Raw genomic sequence first — 15,725 nt, forward strand, 5'->3', positions numbered from 1 at the left:
CCTTCTCACCAAGCTGCTTGGCGATGGTCTTGTAGCCCATTCCAGCCTTGTGTAGGTCTACAATCTTGTCCCTGACATCCTTTTAGAGCTCTTTGGTCTTGGCCATGGTGGAGAGTTTGGAATCTGATTGACTGATTGCTTCTGTGGACAGGTGTCTTTTATACAGGTAACAAACTGAGATTAGGAGCACTCCCTTTAAGAGTGTGCTCCTAATCTCGGCTCGTTACCTGTATAAAAGACACCTGGGAGCCAGAAATCTTTCTGATTGAGAGGGGGTCAAATACTTATTTCCCTCATTAAAATGCTAATCAATTTATAACATTTTTGACATGCGTTTTTCAGGATTTGTTTGTTGTTATTCTGTCTCTCACTGTTCAAATAAACCTACCATTAAAATTATAGACTGATAATTTCTTTGTCAGTGGGCAAACGTACAAAATCAGCAGGGGATCAAATACTTTTTTCCCTCACTGTATATATATATATATATATATATATATATTTACTAAAAAAATATATATGTGGGATTGGAAATGATGCAGACAATTACATGATGGAAGCCACAATCTATCTGCAATATTATAGCTGATCTACCCCCTAAAAAAAAAAGTCAAAAAGAAAATACATTATTAACATACTAAATTATATCAACAGCTGTCATTTGGTCATTAAATGTATTGGTAAAGGCTACTGACTGCAATATCCACCTTGAGACAGACAGACAGCCAGACAGACAGACAGACTAGACGCATGCAGTTGTTGGCCAATGGCTTTTTTCTCTGTGCGGATGTGAGTAGTTATGTGGTTTGACCTGTGGTTTGGGTGCTTTGTGGTTCTATAGCCCGCTGCTCTCTCCCTGGTGCCTCCTCTAGTCAGATCCTCCCTTTCTCTCTCTGCTGCTGTATCCTCCCACTTGTCTGTGTCCCAGACCTGGGTTCAAATACTATTTGAAATAATTGTAAATACATTAGCTCGGCTTGATTGAGCTTGCCTGGCGCAATTGAACCAATAGAAACATTTCAAATGTACAAATCCCACTCATCTGACACTCAGGTAGGCTAAAAATAAATGCATTAAAAAAAGTATTTGAAAAAATAAGGGTGCTTTGTGGTTCTATAGCACCATTTACTATATTTTAGCAGTATGCAAAGAAGTGGGATATGAGAAAGGAGGTTTCTAACCTCAATGGTATTTTCTGGTTAAATAAAGGTTAAATAAAATGAATACAAATAAATGTTACTATTTCTGTCGACTAAGAATGTATCCAATACTGAAGGATGTCATTATAGGAAGTTCAAGAGAGTCTGAATGCTTATCCTCAGGCCAAAACAAAACAACTTTGGGATTGGTTGGGGGCCCTCTCCAATGCACCATAAAACTTCACTTAATTTACTCTCCCTCCATCTCTATATTGAAGTTACTGGAAGTTACTGGAAGGAGTGGTTTAGGAAGTTCATTCAGTTCAGGCACATTAACGGTCAGCCCATACAGGACTGTAGATGCTGTTCAAGGACATGAATCTTTGATGCTCAAAGTCACTGATGCATAACACAGCAGAGAGAGATAGAGAGAGAGCAGACTACTCTATTCCCTAGTGCTTGGCTCAGGTCCTGCACAGCCACAGCAAGGCAAGAGCTGCATGCTTAGAGAAGGTACTAACCGGGGTAGCTGTACAGTAGGCTTTTTATAAGTGAGATAGTGAGTGAGTAAATGGTATTACTTTACATAACAGCATGGAATAAAGTGGTCTATACAGTAAGCAATTCAAAACATATACGCCACTGAGAGCAGCAAGATTTATGGACAAATGCTAAGCAGGGTCAATGTAATTTGCTACTCTTTGAGTGATGGTTTAACCTTTTACTGCAGTGGGCTAAATCAGGGTCACACAGAGTGATTCTTGGTAGTCTGAAACAAAAGTATACACCTCACACACGGTTAAATTTAACAAGTGACATCAATAAGGGATCATAGCTTTCACCTGGATTCACCTGGTCACTCTATGTCATGGAAAGAGCAGGTGTTGTATACTCAGTGTACATTTTACACAAGTGTCCAAAACATCCTCAGACCGTTATGGCAGTTAGAACGGCACCAAAAACGACCAACAACCGGACATCCCTGCAACATGTTAACACAGACTATATCATTAATGGAGGGGCACCTGTTTCAGTTTATAACCCCATTGACTGGTGTCTGAACTACTGCCTGCCTGCCTGCCTGCCTGACAGACAGTACTGTGTCACAGATACTTTACCAGAATTGATTGGTATCACAGGATGCACTACAGCACACCATGGCAAGGTTGGGACATATCGGACAGCAAAGAAAGACAGCCACTATCTAGCACTAAACCAGATAGATTACTGTAGATACCACTTTTATTACAGCCTAAGCCTAATGTGATTGGTTGATAATATATATAACTTTTAGCAAAGCCTACACTTGTGGTAATAAAGTAGATATAACTTTGTCATAGACTAAACCCAGTATTGTGTTATGTTTGAAATACACCCCCTACTATGAATAGTTAGAGGGTGTTTAGTGCTGTTGCAACACATTATATGAAGCCAAAAAGGGAAAATTGATTTAACTTGGAGATGGCAGCTGAGTCTAAGTTGTTTATGTTGGTAAAGTAGCCATGATTTTCTGCAATTGCTGCTTCATATCACCATGGGCCCATCCCAAATGGCATCCTATTCCCTATGCAGTGCACTACTTTTGACCAGGGTTCTGGTCATTAGTAGTGCACTATATATGGAATAGGGTGCCACTTGGGACACAGTCCATGGTATATTCTGCCTTGAATTCCCCTCACAGTTGGGGGGCATACTAAATGTAAAGGTTCACTGATTCTTCCAACCAGGTCAAGGTCCAAGAGAGAGAAATTGGGTCAATGTCATTACAAGTAAACCTACTACTGTTTATTCAGTGGTCTAGCCATGTACATAGTAGCCTACAGTTTGAAGAGAGGAGCATATTGATGCTATGAGATTAAAACACACGCACACATGCATACGCACACAGACACACGTCCACACAAATGTTAACTGATTCTTCCAACCAGGTCAAGGTCCAAGATAGATACATTGGGTCAATTGTCATTACAGTAAACCTACTACTGTATATTCAGTGGTCTAGCCATGTAGGTGCAGTTTGAGGACAGGAGCATATTGATGCTATGAAATTAATACACACACACACACACACACACACACACACACACAAAACAAACACACAGTCAGACACAGACACACAATATTATTTTGGGAGTAAGTGAATTCAATATTGTTAAAGTTATAACTGTATGAATATGCATGTTTTCAACTCAGGGTACACATCTGTCAGAAGACAGATGTAAACTAGGGGTGATGCCAGTGGAGGCTCCTCAGAGGACGAAGGGGAGGACTATCCTCAGTGAATTTTCATAAAAAATTTAAATAGTGAAACATTTAAAACGTTATCCTTTTTAGATAAAACTATACTAAATATATTCACGTCACCAAATAATTGATTAAAACACACTGTTTTGCAATAAAGGTCTACAGTAGCCTCAACAGCACTCTGTAGGGTAGCACCATGGTGTAGCTGGAGGACAGCTAGCTTCCGTCCTCCTCTGGGTACATTGACTTCAATACAAAACCTAGGAGGCTCATGGTTCTCACCCCCTTCCATAGACTTACACAGTAATTATGACAACTTCAGGAGGACGTCCTCCAACCTATCAGAGCTCTTGCAGCATGAACTGACATGTTGTCCACCCAATCAAAGGATCAGAGAATGAATCTAGTACTGAAAGCATAAGCTACAGCTAGCTAGCACTGCAGTGCATAAGCTGTGGTGAGTAGTTGACTCAAAGAGAAAGAAAGACAATAGTTGAACAGCTTTGAACAAATACATTTCTTCAAAAGTGAAGAAGCAAGAGAGAGATAGAGAGATTTCCTCATTTGTTTTCACTTTCCCTTTCATTTACTTAGCTAGCAAATGCAGCTAGCTAGTTTAGCCTACTCAAACACCCATCTCAAACAGAGGGATACTATGTTAGCTAGCTGGCTATGACTATACAACACAACACTGGAACTCTTCCAAGTCAAGGTAAGCTTGTGGTTTTACTAATTTATTGCCACTGGGGCCGCTGGTGTAACTGCTTAATGTACTGACTGTACACTGTAATGCATGATTGTAGCGGGTTTACTAATGCCATTAGCTGTATTAGCTATATTGACTATGACATTACTTTAGCTAATATTGTGACAATGATGTAGGCTGTGTGTAGCAGTTATGATATGGTTTGGCTTGGAAAGGTTTTTTCACCTGGTCACATACAGCTGATGTGTTGTGCATTGAAGTCCACAAGTAAAGGGAAAAGGTGAGAGGAGTATAGTGCGTAGACGCGAGAAGGAACACAATGTGGCTGCTATGAAAATGAACTGTGTGTACGTGTGATCAGGGGTGTATTCATTCCGCGGATTCTGTCGAAAAACGTTTCTTAAACGGAAGCAAACGGAACGAAACGGGGATAAACATACAAGAATTTGTCCAATAGAAACACTCGTTTGCAAATGTAATGATTACGCCCTAGATCAGATAGATGCAGGGAAGAGTGTGCAAGGTGGTAATGAATGTGTCACTGTGTCAATTTTCTATTTCGACCTGTGTGCACCTACGTTGTAAACTTTAATTCAAAGGCTAGGTTATAGCAACCTCATGATAGGTATAGGGCAAATTCAAGTAGTAGACTAAACCTATCGATGTTACATTGAGCTGGGTGAATGGAATATGAATGACAGTCATCCACTATGCTGTAATATAAATAAGGCCATGCTCATTAAAAAAAATCGTCCTCCCTCATCTTAAATGGCACCTTCAGCCACTAGGTGATGCTTGTTTTTTTTCCTGGCTGACCGATTCAAACAACAGCTCTCTGATTCGCCATAGCGATCAATCTGAGCGCTGCAGTTGTCAGTAGGCTACAATACGTTTTCCCGGGTCCATGTTGAAGTTCGTCAACCCAGACTTTCTCGCATACTCGGCTTTGTCGGGTCATTCCAGGGCACGCGTTGCATCCGTTCCACCCCGCTCGTCCCGCTCGCAGGTACAACGAACACCGACTACAGCCGCACACACTCTGTTAGAGAGGAATACACCCGCGGAGTGTCGGATAATAGCATTTCTGTGTGCCGACCTGCGTATGTGGTATGTTGCCCCATTTTTGTGTTATTCTTTGCTGCGTGTTTCGTATGTTGCCCCATTGTTGTGTTCTTCTTTGAAACGTCAATATTCCAGTGCAGGGAAAAAATGCTGTCAAAAAATGTACGTCGGTTTGTAGACATTCAAGAAGTCGCTAGACTGTTCATTCGTTTGTCGATAAGAAACACTCATTTTGCCTGACTATTGTTGATTTTCTATAAGCTCTCTTGAGTTGATGTTTGTTATTCAGGCTAATGGCGGTCTGATACCAAGGTTTTATAATGTGTGCGGATGTGAAATCATTTTGGGGCAGAATCGGCAGATTAATCTAGGTGTGCGTTTCGAATATCGTCTGTGTAGGCTACAGTTTGCATCAGAATTACAACTACTGCATGCCATTAGCCAATCAACAAGTATTTATAATGTTATATGGATTATTGTTTGTTGACCGTCTGTCTTTAGACACACACAGACTGGGGCGCTTTATAATTCAAATGCGCTGTTCAGAACATCTGGATAGCCTGCCCCAAATATTAACACAACTTTGTCACGCAGGCTATTGTCTAAGTTGGCAAAATACAATAGCCTATTGTCGCCTGACAATTTGATAGATGGAGAATGAATAATTAAGAATGGCTTAAGAATGGTTTTGTGTACGTTAATAGGCCTTATTATTGTGCTATTAAAACTGTCTTGTAAGAGAAAATATTTAATGTACAAGTGAAATGCCTTTCTTACAAGCTAACCCAACAATGCAGTAATCAATATGAATGTAGTACTAAAAATAACATAAGGTATAACAAAAACACACGAGAAATAGAAATAAGAAATATGTTGCCAATCACAACCAATGCTGAACTTCAAATGTTCAAAATAATATCCAATATTTATGAGTCATTCGTTCTTGAATCATATTAATAATATAAATCAGTTATGCATGAAGTAGCCTAACAGTAGGCTATTTGTCATTGGAGACACTGACCTATATAAGGCACAGACCTTTTATATGGAAAATAAATACGTAATTTAACCCTAGGCCAATGGCACAACACGGGAAGTCTTGAGAAGTTAAAGGGGCGAGGGAAAGTTATGCAAGGGTAAGTAGGAAATAGATGGTTGCTCTCATCGTATAGCTAATAACGTGGCTTCTGTCATGGCTGATACGTAGGGTTTTGATTGTCCACCGTGCAGGTCACCTAATAGCCTATTGAAGGCATATCAGTCATGTTTGGAAGTAGCCAATATATTGCCACTGTAACTTTATAATTATTTTGGGCTAAAACCCGTATGGGTAGTCCTTTGTAGCTTTGTAGCTCAATTGGTAGAGCATGGTGCTTGTAACGCCAGGGTAGTGGGTTCGATCCCCGGGACCACACATACATAAAAATGTATGCACGCATGACTGTAAGGCTTTGGATGAAAGCGTCTGCTAAATGGCATATTAATTAATAACGTTGCACCATTACTCATTCTTAGCCTAAATGGACTACAACGTGCTGTAAATGCGTTTTTCTTTCGTTGTGGAAAGCGAATTATGATTTAAACCTCTATTACCACTGTGGGTAGTTACAATGTAACACTATTTTGATCGAATGGTTACAATATTATGACACATGGATCTGATAAACATGTTCTGCAACCACGTATCAACGTGCCTCTGAATTAAATTGTCCTTCCAGAGATGCCGTAGATAGAATTTCGGGACATGTATCAGAATTCTCCGCTATCATGGATTCTGCCGTTCTGGCTGGGGGTATTTCAGGTCAAACGACAGCCTTCACAGCGATGCCGTGGGGAAATTGAAGTCAATTTGCGAACTGGTGAAGAAATTAAAAGCTGACCTGACGGTACGAGTAGATTTACAACACCTACATCGATTAAATATACATTAGTATAATTTGTGACAGGATTTAGCCCTAGTGTAAATTAACCGGGCTATAACCTAATGTAGCCCTATTGAAAGCACCAAAGCACGCCTACAGTGGATGCTTGATAGCCACTGGAATACGTAAATGTCCAATCCTTTCTGATCTGCAAGGGTTCAGTATTCAGGCTATTGAAACTTCGAGTTTGTTAGTTTGACACCGCATGAAAGCAGCCTTTTGAATGTCATCAGTTGGCCTGTACTATCAGTGGACTTGCAGGATAACTTCTGATAAGGGAGTGGTCGAAATGTACAAAGTTGTTGTCCGGAGGAAAATGGGGGAGGGTTTAGTGTTTTTTCATTTAGTCCAGGGGAGGGTCATGTAATTTGTAATTGATTAACAAATCTAACACAATGGTAAATCTAAGCACTGGTGGTAGCGCTATAGGTTCGGAGGGGTGTCTGTTGAACCAGCCTTCATTATAGTAGGCCTAGGTTAAGGGTAACCTATGGAGGGATTTGGGTATATATGAAATATGAAACAAGCAATTGTTACAGGGAAATAACTTCTAAATACGAGTTTTACCGGTATTCACTGAGGTTCTCATCTCGCGTTTCATGATGGGCATGGACACTTGTAGCCTACATAATGGAGGGGGTTTCACGCACCTCCAAAGCATGGCTAAAATAATGTAGGTCTGCCTACAATACATAAAGTGCATTCGGAAAGTATTCAGACCCATTTACTTTTTACACATTTTGTTACATTACAGCCTTCTAAAATTGATTAAATTCATTTTTTTCCTCATCAATCTACACACAATACCCCATAATGACAAAGCAAAAACAGGTTTTAGAATTTTTTTGCAAATGTATAAAAAAACAAAAACAGAAGTACCTTATTTACATAAGTATTCAGACCCTTTGCTATGAGACTCGAAATTGAGCTCAGGTGCATCCTGTTTCCATTGATCATCCTTGAGATGTTTCTACAACTTGATTGGAGTCCACCTGTGGTAAATTCAATTGATTGGAAATGATTTGGAAAGGCACACACCTGTCTATATAAGGTCCCACGGTTGACAGTGCATGTCAGAGCAAAAACCAAGCCATAAGGTCGAAGGAGTTGTCCCTAGAGCTCAGAGACAGGATTTTGTCGAGGCACAGATCTGGGGAAGGGTACGAAAAAAATGCTGCAGCATTGAAGGTCCTCAAGAACACAGTGGCCTCCATCATTCTTAAATGGAAGACGTTTGTAACCACCAAGACTATTCCTAGAGCTGGCCGCCTGGCCAAACTGAGTAATCGGGGGAGAAGGGCCTTAGTCAGGGAGGTGACCAAGTACCCGATGGTCACTCTGACAGAGCTCTAAAGTTCCTCTGTGGAGATGAGAGTACCTTCCAGAAGGACAACCATCTCTGCAGCACTCCACCAATCAGGCCTTTAGAGTGCCCAGACGGAAGCCACTCCTTAGTAAAAGGCACATGACGGGCCACTTGGCGTTATCCAAAAGGCACCCACAGTGAGGGAAAAAAGTATTTGATCCGCTGCTGATTTTGTACGTTTGCCCACTGACAAAGAAATTATCAGTCTATAATTTTAATGGTAGGTTTATTTGAACAGTGAGAGACAGAATAACAACAAACAAATCCAGAAAAACGCATGTCAAAAATGTTATAAATTGATTTGCATTTTAATGAGGGAAATAAGTATTTGACCCCCTCTCAATCAGAAAGATTTCTGGCTCTCAGGTGTCTTTTATACAGGTAACGAGCTGAGATTAGGAGCACACTCTTAAAGGGAGTGCTCCTAATCTCAGTTTGTTACCTGTATAAAAGACACCTGTCCACAGAAGCAATCAATCAATCAGATTCCAAACTCTCCACCATGGCCAAGACCAAAGAGCTCTCCAAGGATGTCAGGGACAAGATTGTAGACCTACACAAGGCTGGAATGGGCTACAAGACCATCGCCAAGCAGCTTGGTGAGAAGGTGACAACAGTTGGTGCGATTATTCGCAAATGAAAGAAACAAAATATCTGTCCCTCGGCCTGGGGCTCCATGCAAGATCTCACCTCGTGGAGTTTCAATGATCATGAGAACGGTGTGGAATCAGCTCAGAACTACACGGGAGGATCTTGTCAATGATCTCAAGGCAGCTGGGACCATAGTCACCAAGAAAACAATTGGTAACACACTACACCGTGAAGGACTGAAATCCTGCAGCGCCCGCAAGGTCCCCCTGCTCAAGAAAGCACATATATAGGCCCGTCTGAAGTTTGCCAATGAACATCTGAATGATTCAGGGGAGAACTGGGTGAAAGTGTTGTGGTCAGATGAGACCAAAATCGAGCTCTTTGGTATCAACTCAACTCGCCGTGTTTGGAGGAGGAGGAATGATGCCTATGACCCCAAGAACACCATCCCCACCATCAAACATGGAGTTGGAAACATTATGCTTTGGGGGTGTTTTTCTGCTAAGGGGTCAGGACAACTTCACCGCATCAAAGGGACGATGGACGGGGCCATGTACCGTCAAATCTTGGGTGAGAACCTCCTTCCCTCAGCCAGGGCATGGAAAATGGGTAGTGGATGGGTTTTCCAGCATGACAATGACCCAAATCACACGGTCAAGGCAACAAAGGAGTGGCTCAAGAAGAGGCACATTAAAATCCTGGAGTGGCCTAGCCAGTTTCCAGACCTTAATCCCATAGAAAATCTGTGGAGGGAGCTGAAGGTTCGAGTTGCCAAACGTCAGCCTCGAAACCTTAATGACTTGGTGAAGATCTGCAAAGAGGAGTGGGACAAAATCCCTCCTGAGATGTGTGAAAACCTGGTGGCCAACTACAAGAAACGTCTGACCTCTGTGATTGCCAACAAGGGTTTTGCCACCAAGTACTAAGTCATGTTTTGCAGACGGGTCAAATACTTATTTCCCTCATTAAAATGCAAATCAATTTATAACATTTTTGACATGCGTTTTTCTGGATTTTTTTGTTGTTATTCTGTCTCTCACTGTTCAAATAAGCCTACCATTAAAATTATAGACTGATCATGTCTTTGTCAGTGGGCAAACGTACAAAATCAGCAGGGGATCAAATACTTTTTTCCCTCACTGTAAAGGACTCCCAGACCATGAGAAACAAGATTCTCTGGTCTGATGAAACCAAGATTGAACTCTTTGGCCTGAATGCCAAGCGTCACGTCTGCAGGAAACCTGGCACCATCTCTACGGTGAAGCATTGTGGTGGCAGCATCATGTTGTGGGGATGTTTTTCAGCCGCAGGGACTGGGAGACTAGTCAGGATTGAGGGATAGGGGGGGGGGGTATACAGAAGACAGCCCTATTTGGTAAAATACCAAGTCCATATTATGGCAAGAACAGCTCAAATAAGCAAAGAGAAACGACAGTCCATCATTACTTTAAGACATGAAGGTCACGGAAAATTCAAGTGCAGTCGCAAACACCATCAAGCGCTATGATTAAACTGGCTCTCATGAGGACCGCCCCAAGAATGGAAAACCCTGAGTTTAAGTAAGAGGATAAGTTCATTAGAGTTACCAGCCTCAGAAATTGCAGCCCAAATAAATGCTTCACAGAGTTCAAGTAACAGACACATCTCAACATCAACTGTTCAGAGGGGACTGTGTGAGTCAGGCCTTCATGGTCGAATTGCTGCAAAGAAACCACTACTAAAGGACACCAATAATATGAAGAGACCTGCTTGGGCCAAGAAACATGAGCAATGGACATTAGACCGGTGGAAATTTGTCCTCTGGTCTGGAGTCCAAATTGGAGATTTTTGTTTCCAACCGCTGTGTCTTTGTGAGATGCAGTGTGGGTGAACGGACGATCTTCGCATGTGTAGTTCCAACCGTAAAGCATGGAGGAGGAGGTGTTATGGTGTGGGGGTGCTTTGCTGGTGACACTGTCTGTGATTTATTTAGAAGTTAAGGCACACTTAACCAGCATGGCTACCACAGCGTTCTGCAGCGATAAGCCATCCCATCTGGTTTGGGCTTAGTGGGACTATCATTTCTTTTTCAACAGGACAATGACCCAACACACCTCCAGGCTGTGTAAGGGCTATTTGACCAAGAAGGAGATTGATGGAGTGCTGCATCAGATGATCTGGCCTCCACAATCCCCCGACCTCAACCCAATTGAGTCAGACGGCAGAGTGAAGGAAAAGCTGCCAACAAGTGCTCAGCATATGTGGGAACTCCTTCAAGACTGTTGAAAAGCATTCCAGGTGAAGCTGGTTGAGAGAATTCCAAGAGTGTGCAAAGCTGTCATCAAGGCAAAGGGTGGCTATTTGAAGAGTCTCAAATATAAAATATATTTTGATTTGTTTAACACTTTTTTGGTTACTACATGATTCCATATGTGTTATTTCATAGTTTCACTATTATTCTACAAAGTAGAAAATAGTAAAAATAAAGAAAAACCCTTGAATGAGTAGGTGTGTCCAAACTTTTGACTGGTACTGTATGTAAATGCAATATTTCAGTTTTTTATTTTTTATTTTTAATACATTTGCAAAAATGTCTAAAAACCTGTTTTTGCTTTGTCATTATGGGGTATTGTGTGTAGATTGAGGAGACATAAAAAAAATATATATATGTATATTCATTTAATCCATTTTAGAATAAGGCTGTAACATAACAAAATGTGGAAAAAGTCAAGGGCTCCGAATACTTTCCGAATGCACTATAGAGGCAATAGTCTTAATCCCCCCCCCCCCCCCAATAATCCATATTACAACCTATGTGTTGTGATAATTGCATTGTTTGCTCTATAAATCCTGTTAATTCATATGTCTTTTGACCGTGATATACAGGCCTAAAGGCAGAGACAATAAGAAGACACAGTGGCATAATAAATTCAACTACACCTTTGTTTTATCTGTCCAGTGAAATCCAAAAAGCATATTGCATGAACAGCAGCAGACTAACTGTCCTTCAGCATGGTCAAGAAGTTAATGTTTCCGACATTTTCGGGCCACTAAACAACTATTGATTTAGAACCACAGAGAGTTACTGCAAGTCGCAAAGAAAACGGGAGCTGCCTCACGTCTGCTTAGTCTAACTAAAAGATACCAAAAACAATTTAGTCCAATCTACATCCAATCTGCATGTGTGTGTGTGTGCGCGTTCATGCACATAGAAAAACATGTAGATTCACCCTACTTGTAGAGAAACGCCAATGCCATCCTCCTCTCTTTCATGTTGACGAAACGGTCTATCACTCTGTCATACAGTACAAGCTTTCATTTTTTGTTGTCCTAGGCTACCTGGCTTAAATGCTTGCTCGCTAGCCTAACTTCCATTCATGGGCAACGTTAGCTAGTTAACATTAGCCTTCGACATCTAACAACATATTGAACTTCCGTCCTCTCAGGCCAGGGGCACAACAATGTATGAATTAATGGTTGGATCAGAATCGCCGTTATGATCATTGGCCAGTATGGAGAATTAAGTAAAACCACAAGTCCAAATCCCTATCTCCATCCATGGCTAATTTAGGAAAGGGACAATTATAGCTAGCTGGCTAGCTCGCCACCGTAGGACAACAACACAACGAGATGCAACAATTCAAGTTTTTCTGTCAATGACGTATGCTCTCAATGGGATTTGATAGGAGTGACACCAATTCCCTTTTTTTGGTGTGCCAGGACCATTCACAGTTTAGCTCGCTCAGTTTAGCTCAACGCTGATTGGCACATTTGTAATACTTTTCTTTTGTCAAGGGAGGCGAGATGCTCGCTGGTTTCCCTTGCCCTCAATGCTAAGGCGGCAACAATGTCATACTCGTTTGGACCAGACAGAATCAGATAGATGGCCTACACGTAGAGAGACAGAGGGGCGCTTTTTTGCTCCCTCGGATGCTATCTCCTGTGAGATACATTCAGCCTCTTGCGAATTTAAGGAAAATTATGAAACACAGTGACGAAAGAAAAATACTTTTTTTAGGGAAGCCTGGCTTACGTTGGCATCCATGAATACACACCACTGCTGTCCTCTGTTTTAGTGCTTTTTGCTAAATGAGCTGTACATTTTGTTTTTCTATTACAGATTCTTTAGGGTTGACGTACCAACTAACAATCTTTTTTTGTGTGTGTGTTTTTGTTGTTGTATTTACCCCCTTTTTCTCCCCAATTTCGTGATATCCAATTGTGATCGAATTATGATCTTGTCTCATCGCTGCAAATCCTCAACAGGCTCTGGAGAGGCAAAGATCAAGTCACGCGTCCTCCGAAACATGACCCGCCAAACCACACTTTTTAACCCTGAAGCCAGCTGCACCAATGTGTCGGAGGAAACGCTGTTTAACTGATCACCGAAGTCAGCCTACAGGTGCCCGGCCCACCGCAAGGAGTCGCTAGAGCGCGATGAGCCAAGTAAAGCCCCCCGGCCAAATCCTCCCCTAACCCGGACGACGCTGGGCCAATTGTGCGCCGCCCTACGGGACTCCCGGTCACGGCACAGCCTGGGATCGAACCCGGGTCTGTACGTGACGCCTAGACCGCTGCGCCACTCGCGATTTTAAAACGTTTTTTCCTTAATACTGTTTGGTAGAGTAACATTCTTAACGTCTGTTGGGTCTTCTGATATCTACAATTTGGACCCTTTCTCCCTATCCCCTCCTCGACCCCCTCCCCCCTACCCTCCTCTACCCTATACCCATTTCTTGGGACTGCACTGTTAGTTTGAATTCTATAATTGAATTGGTTGGAAATGCCCAGTTTAGGATTTCAAGTTGCTGTCTCTTTCTTCTCCTTGAAGAAGTTTCCCATTGTTGTTCTTGGAAAACAATCTTAATTCTTTGAATCACCACTAGAGCAGCTGAAAACGTATATTGAATGACGTTGAATAAATGTCTTATTGAGGTTGTTGTGAATGATTCCTAGAACACTCATGACTGGCGTTATGGCCTTATGCAGCCTATACCCCCTTCAAGTAAAGTGTTACCTAACTAGGACTGTTACCTATAGTCTTAAGATGTGCATCATGCTCTCCCTCTCAGATCATGAAGAAGATCCAGTTAACGGAAATCAATAAATCTGCTCCTCTTAAATTTAAAATTCCTTTGAAAATGCTTCTGATTTCGACCCTGATACAGTGGTTTCATTCATAATGTCAGTATGGTTCAGATGGTGGGTCAATTCCAGAGTTAGAATCTCATTATGTGAGGATGGTTTTCCTGGACTAGTTGGTCTTCTGTTTCAGACTCTTTATTCGTCTTGGTAGGGAATGCATATTGTACTTTTCTAGTAGTTGCATACAGGTCTTGACCTAAGCTTGAATCTGAACGTGATTAGAAACACAGATTGTGGATTTTGGAATCACCTTCATTTCAAAATACTTTTCATATCTACAGTGAGTAGAAGTTAGGCTATATTCATATTCTCTGATGAGAATACCTAAGGTATTTTGGTATTTCTTTACTAGCTGTCCACTGCCATAGGGTGCATCCCACAAGGCTCTGGTCAAAAGTAGTGTAATATGTAGGGACAGATAGTATGGAAGCCATAGACTCCCATAGAAAGTAGGAAGGGATCTACTATCAGGTAATGCCACCACTAATTGAGCAGCTGACCTAAGGACAGAACATGGTTCATTGATCTCTGTTCACGTCCTCTTAGGCCCTGTGGTCAGGTCACACAACAGTCCCAAATGGCACCCTATTCCCTATATAGTGCACAACTATTGACCAGGACCCATAGGTCTCTGGTCAAAAGTAGTTAACAATATAGGGAATAGGGCTCCATTTGGGACGCAGACTTTGCCACATTCTTTTCCTTTGACTTTAATGTGATAACTAACTTTGTAAACATTGTTGGATTTGTACAAGGACTTGCATGGTGTGCTACCAAGAGGTATCTTTTAAAATGTCTGCCCTTTCGAACCCTGCATGTGTTGTGTCAGGAGCAATTTGAGTGTAACGCACCGTTTAGCCTAATCCTGTTTTATTGAGGGGAAAACCGAGATGGAGCAAATTGGGTGCTACATGGTTGGTTGTTATTCCAGCTTTGACTGCAAAATTCTGGTAACTTTCCCCAAATTCTCTCGTTTTCCAGAAATCTTGGTTGGAGGAGTCTGGGAATTTCTTACTGTTCAATGCAAGAGCTTAAACTAACAATATTAGTATTGAATCATGGTTGTGATAATTGATTGTGTATATTTAAATGCATCAATGTTGCGGAAATGGTTTGATTTGATTGTGTATTTGTAGTGGTGATTGTTTGATTTGATTGTGTATTTGTAGTGGTGATTGTTTGATTTGATTGTGTATTTGTAGTGGTGATTGTTTGATTTGATTGTGTATTTGTAGTGGTGATTGTTTGATTTGATTGTGTATTTGTAGTGGTGATTGTTTGATTTGATTGTGTATTTGTAGTGGTGATTGTTTGATTTGATTGTGTATTTGTAGTGGTGATTGTTTGATTTGATTGTGTATTTGTAGTGGTGATTGTTTGATTTGATTGTGTATTTGTAGTGGTGATTGTTTGATTTGATTGTGTATTTGTAGTGGTGATTGTTTGATTTGATTGTGTATTTGTAGTGGTGATTGTTTGATTTGATTGTGTATTTGTAGTGGTGATTGTTTGATTTGATTGTGTATTTGTAGTGGTGATTGTTTGATTTGATTGTGTATTTGTAGTGGTGA

The 15,725-nt window shown here is 41.2% G+C and overlaps 1 protein-coding gene across 5 annotated transcripts in view; it reads left to right on the top strand.

Annotated features, from left to right (window-relative positions):
• The first annotated feature begins 4,943 nt into the window (after positions 1-4,943).
• Positions 4,944-15,725, top strand: part of LOC311132637 (thyroid hormone receptor beta) — a 178,241-nt gene continuing 167,459 nt past the window's right edge. For 2 of the 5 annotated variants that reach the window (XM_084165885.1, XM_084165887.1), the window contains exon 1: positions 4,944-5,196. The gene's annotated coding sequence lies outside the window, so the exon portion shown is untranslated. The remainder of the gene's footprint in view (positions 5,197-15,725) is intronic. The other 3 variants (XM_084165888.1, XM_084165889.1, XM_084165886.1) reach the window with 2 other exon arrangements.

The sequence above is a fragment of the Coregonus lavaretus genome, assembly GCF_964263955.1.
Source record: "Coregonus lavaretus genome assembly, chromosome: 7".
Lineage (NCBI taxonomy): Eukaryota > Metazoa > Chordata > Actinopteri > Salmoniformes > Salmonidae > Coregonus > Coregonus lavaretus.